This window comes from Anoplopoma fimbria, chromosome 24, assembly GCF_027596085.1.
Source record: "Anoplopoma fimbria isolate UVic2021 breed Golden Eagle Sablefish chromosome 24, Afim_UVic_2022, whole genome shotgun sequence".
NCBI lineage: Eukaryota > Metazoa > Chordata > Actinopteri > Perciformes > Anoplopomatidae > Anoplopoma > Anoplopoma fimbria.
Window position 1 is genome coordinate 15,115,403 of NC_072472.1, and position 6,080 is coordinate 15,121,482.

Genomic DNA, 6,080 nt, shown 5'->3' on the forward strand with positions numbered 1-6,080 from the left:
CAGTAAACTGGGAGAAAAAGGTCAAAGGATTAAGACTGTCAGTGTGAGACTAGTTTGTTTTATGATATTCAATTTATTCAGCAAAGGCGTTTCCATATCTCATTTGTCGCATCAATTTTTTTTTTGGCAAAGGCAAACCTTCCTCAAGCAAGTGTAAAATGTAAGAAGTCTGATCAGAGTTTGATGAGAAGATTGCAAGAAGTTACTCCTCTGTACCATGTTGTACAATTACGACTCAAAATGCATCAGCCACACTGCTGCAATGGATAACATGAAGAATATTTTAGGTACTCTCAACAACAAAATATACCTTCTTAAACAGAGTTGTTAGTATCACAAAAAACAATTGCTAGTTCAGGTCACAAAGTTTATTCAAAAGACATATTGACTCCTGCGTCCTGTCTCATAACTGTCTGCTTATCATTCCTCTCGTGGAGCTGTTTTTAATGCGACAAAGGATGTTAAATAAAAGTGGGACAAATAATAGACTTTCAGTACTGTGAGAATGAACTAGAAAACACAACTCCCCTTCCTTTGCTCCTTTAAGTGGTTATTGTCACTCATTACAGGCTTCATAATAAGTGCAGTAGTGGCTCACAAGATAAGATCATGTCCTGTAAACCCCGAGACCAAACCTGGCAACCCAGATCGTTATCATACCTGACCTAGCCGCCCTGATAAATATCACAGCCATTACACACAACTGCTGCTCAATTAGAGTGGGGGCTGCTGCTGATACAGGGCACTGTAACACACACACACACACCCACACAACCTGGTCAATTCAGTGTTATCATGCTAACTGTACATATTGTAGTAATTTACAGTGTTGTCTTAACCTCAGCTAAACTAACCACAAGTAAAATGGCATGGCTGCCACCCATGAGTCAGGTGTACTATAATCATCATAGGGAGGAAGGGGATTGTGTGTGTGTGTGTGTGTGTGTGTGTGTGTGTGTGTGTGTGTGTGTGTGTGTGTGTGTGTGTGTGTGTGTGTGTGTGTGTGTGTGTGTGTTGGTGGGATTTACAGTGAATTCAACAAATTAAGTTCATTACACCGTCATTTTGAGAACCGACAAACTAATACAATGTGGAGATTTAGGATCTCATTCGAGCTGCATGGTCTAGACAATCTGTGTGTGTCCCTGTATGTGTGTCCCTGTGTGTGTCTGTTTTTTATGTATAATCAATGCAAGCAAATGTAGACTCTGACTTTCCACCTTCAAACTACTTTTATGTTGAGCTTTGTGCCAATGTCCGTAAGGTGCAATCAAACCTACCATGATTTTTTTTTAAATATGCTAAGAAATGCCAAACTTTAAAATTTCTGTTTTATTTTCTTAATTTCTCTTGATTTTTAAAATTGTGATAATGTTTTTTTTCAGCCAAGTCTTAGTAATTCAGTTCAAAGCAGTTACTGTATATTCCTTTTAACAGTTACTCCCTCCACATTTTTGTCAGAAGTATAGCATTATGTTTCATATATAACACAGATTGAATGATACACCCAACTTCTTTGTACATACCGTCTGAAAAGAATAAGTCTTATTTGATTAATGATTATATTTTACATAATACACTGGGGTTTGGTTGAAGTGACTGACATTCACATGTTTATTGTAACCAAATGAATTGAATTCTGGGAATGAATACATGTCTCTGGGTCATGTAGGAGATTTTAATTTGTGCTCCCAAGGTTCCCAAGTTGCACCAACATCTCTGGATCTTTGAGATACATTTAACTCTTTATTTTATTTTGTAGTTCTGCTTTGGTACCCTCATGTTTGTCTTCACCCATTACACTACTTCACCATTATGTTAAACATACATTCACACTCCACTCTACACAACCCCTATTCTGTACTGTATATGCTTTTATATATTCTTTTAACTGTTTATGCAAACTCTCTGTACTCCCTGAGACACAAACACACACGCACCCACACACCCACACACCCACGTACACACACACACACACACACACACACACACACACACACACACACACACACACACACACACACACACACACACACACACACACACACACACACACACACACTTGCATAACATGTGGAAGCACGGCTCTGTTCTTAAGTATGAGAAATGAAAATCAGGCCCATGGGCTTCCAGGCAAAAACACATCCTGACAATCTTTACAGCTTCAAACATCGACTGTCAGATATCATGAGGGGGCATGTGTGTGTGTGTGTGTGTGTGTGTGTGTGTGTGTGTGTGTGTGTGTGTGTGTGTGTGTGTGTGTGTGTGTGTGTGTGTGTGTGTGTGTGTGTGCACGCACAATTGTTTGTGCATGAATGTATGCTATAAGGAGGAGGTGGTGGGGGACCTGGAGACGCGAAAATTGATTTAGTTTAAAACTTAATTGCTTTTCACACGCCTCTGACAAAGAATGAATCACAGTCTGTTTTATATGAAACCAGAAATGTCAACATTTGTAAATGTTTATTATTGCCTCTGATAATCAGTGATTAAATCTATAAAGATGGACTTTTTTTAACAGTTGCCAACAGACAACTCTTTCTTTCACGCCACACACAAAAGCACATTCATTATGAGATACATCTTTCTGTACCCCAAATAAAAATACATTTGGTTGAATCTACATGCAATTTTTTAAATTTATTTTCATGTATCTCTTGAAACTTCTACCATTACATTTTAATTTGGTGGTCTCTGTCTCTGTTAGTCTTAATCCAAAAAAATAAAAAATAAAAATAAAAAGCAACTTCTAGTCAGTTGTTCTTTGGCCAGAGATGTGAAGAGTGCAAACCCATTAGATCTGGAGCTTCCACTGACCTGCTCACAGATAAACTAGCAGTTTAAATGTAATGCCCGTGACAGAGGCAATGAATGAACACCTTATTGATTTGGAGAAACTGATATACAGTAATTATACTGGAAGGCCATACTAACATCTACTCTAAGACCCTTTGTATAAAACATATTTTTCTTTGGGCTTTTCATAAGGGGGACAATACCAGGACCCTGAACCTGAAGCAGCTAAAAGCAGTTCAGTTCATGTTATTATTCACACCAAAAAAGGCCTGTTTACCTGGTGAGTATTGTGCTATCGAATTAACTTTAACCATGATTTCATTGGCTTGCAGTGATCAGACTTTGGGGTGTAACATACATTTAGTTTCAGTCTGATCTGATATTGATACGAGGTACACCCCGGACTGTTCTGTTGTTTGGGTTACTGTGTGGGAGACGAGTGTTTGACCCCCGAAAGGAGTCACAACAGGAAGCTCTGAAAAGCTTCATGACTGGGTCTAGTTACAATTAGTCCTCCAGCAAGGACACATGTGCATGCAAACACACACACACACACACACACACACACACACACACACACACACACACACACACACACACACACACACACACACACACACACACACACACACACACATATACAAGAAAACAGCTGGATCATGTCTCTGATAGCGGAAGATTAGAAAACCCTGCTGCGGATTTGACCAGGTGTATGTTATCTTATGCATGTGTGTGTGTGTGTGTATGTGTGTGTGTGGGTGTGTGTGTGTGTGATTATATCCAGTGTCTCTCTCTCGCTGAAATTAAACTGTGTTTTCATCACAACAGTTGCTGTGACCACCACCTAACCTGACAGATATGACCATTTACTCTGCATCATGATCTTCATCAACACACACACACACACATAACCTCCACCTATCATCAGCCCCCTCTTTCTCTTCAACGCCCCCTCCCACCCAAAGATGACCTCTGTAGTCTGCGGAGAGTACGTGTGTGTTTGTGTGTGTGTTTGGTGCACCACATGTGTCTGCTGCTACTGACAAACTAGAGACAAGTGATGACTGAGATTATGCAGGGCTGCGACTGCTGGACAGAAGCCCCCCACCAGACTCCAGCCTAATAACTCTTATTTATTGTCACATGTGTCAAACTCCAACCATCTGCCACCACAGAAGGCTGTAACATTCTATAAAACATTTTTACAAATACTTTTAAAGCCCAAAGAAGCCATATATTTTTTTGTCCTGCTGCTCTCTTGCTCTCTGCCAACCTGTTTGACTCCCCCCCTCCCCTTTCTCCTTGCATGTTTTATGTTCTCCTAATTCCCCTGGCTTGGCTCTGTCCCCCCTCCGTCTCGCTGTTGAATGAAGGAGAGCTGACAGAGCTAACCAGAGTTTTACTGCCTCCTTCCTCCTCGCCCACCTTCGTCCTTCCACTTCGTCCCTCCAAAGTCTTCCAGAGAAAACAGAACCTGATGGAGTTTACGACCTGATTACTGCCTGGACACACTGCTGGCTTCTCCCCCACAGCGCCACAAACACACACACTCACACAGCGGCTCAGCAGTGGCCGCTGGTATGGGGGACAGACTCACAAGTTTACCTGTCATCTCACATTAGTAACACTCCACACGACTGCTCACACCACGGAGAAAAGCTAACTATTCCAGCTCCAAACAGCAGCAAGGCTATATTTGTGGCCGAGGAGTGGGCTTGTAATAAATGCCAGTGCATTAAACGGACGTAGCTGTGTGTGTCTGGGAAATGTTTGAGTAAACTTAGACATGACTGTGTTTCTGTTGATCCATACAACAACAGCAGCAGCAGCTAATTATAAAAACACTGGGAGCAGCTAGTTGCAAAAATAGATCATGATAAACCATTAAGGCCACTTTCCTGCGTTCCTGGTGGGTTAAACAACATTAGACAACTTGTCAACATACCATCTCATGACTGCTCACCTGCCTCTCTGAGCAGCTAACTGTCACCCTGGGAAACAGGCCCCTCCCACAGGGCGAATAAGTCATTTTCAGTTAGAAGCCAAGCCACAAAGACAAAAATAGCTTCGAAAAGCTCAAGCTTGGTTCATTTTAATTTTAAATTTTACACTTTTGAACTACCACCCAAAAGAATGTACAATATAGCTACAAGTCAAGTTGGACAAGGCTGTCACTCTGTTTTGATGCTCTCATTTTATGTCCATAATAAATGTTTGCTTTTAAACCTTTGTTTATCTAATGTTTCATGTATGCTAATTACAGGCTTTTAAGGTACGTGCAATGGGCCTACTCCCCCTTTAATAAATACTAATATAAAAAAGAATATAGACTAGATGAAAAACTAATAAGCATTACAAAAACATAGCTTAAAACATACAAAAAACTTCAACCCATATGTAACAAAGCACATAATCATAATTTTATATTTAGCTAAATATAATGCTGCCAACTTATTCAGTACTTCACTACGTCGATTTTTAAAAACCTTTTTTCTCAAAATAAATAATACTAGATTTTTATTTTGCATCGGGAGAACCTCATCAGTTTTTGTCTAACTGTGACTGCACATAATATGAGCTCAAGTTTATTAAAATACAGACATTGCTTTGTTTTGGGGCGGCTTTGGGTCAGGGAGGAGAGCGGCTCCTCCTTTAACCACAAATTTGACGGTTTGATCCTCAACCGCTTCTGTCCGCATGTCCCCAAGTTTTCCTGAGAGAAACACTGAACCATAAATTGCACATCACAGAAGCCCACAGCCTCTAAAAATGCTAAAGATGGGTTAAATACAAAGGTATGTTCCTCTATGTATAGGGCAATTGTTATAAATTAAATTTTTATCATTTAATCAAAATGTTCAGGTGTCACAAACCAAAAAGGTAGGGAGCCAGTACAACACTGACACCATTTAAATGTGTAATCAAGGTGTAAAAAATGCTATTTTCAGGCTTGAATCTGGCCTTTGGAGGTGATAAAAAACACTTTAACAGGTTTTACTGGTCCTCCCAAAAGGGAATAAATGATGTCGGAACTCTTTCAGTTGCCAGGCAGCATTGTTTCTGTGGATATTATTGGATTCAATGATGTCACACAAGTCAAACGTTGGAAAATCCCAACTGGTACATCGGAGTTGCAACCTCTTGGAATAATCCGGGGAGAAACACAGCAGCCTCTAACATGTTTATTTACTTGGTTTCTTTCCACATACAACAGCTAACATTTCAGTGATGGTTGGAAACAAATGTTTAATCCTGATTATACGTTTTAAAAAATGACATGTACA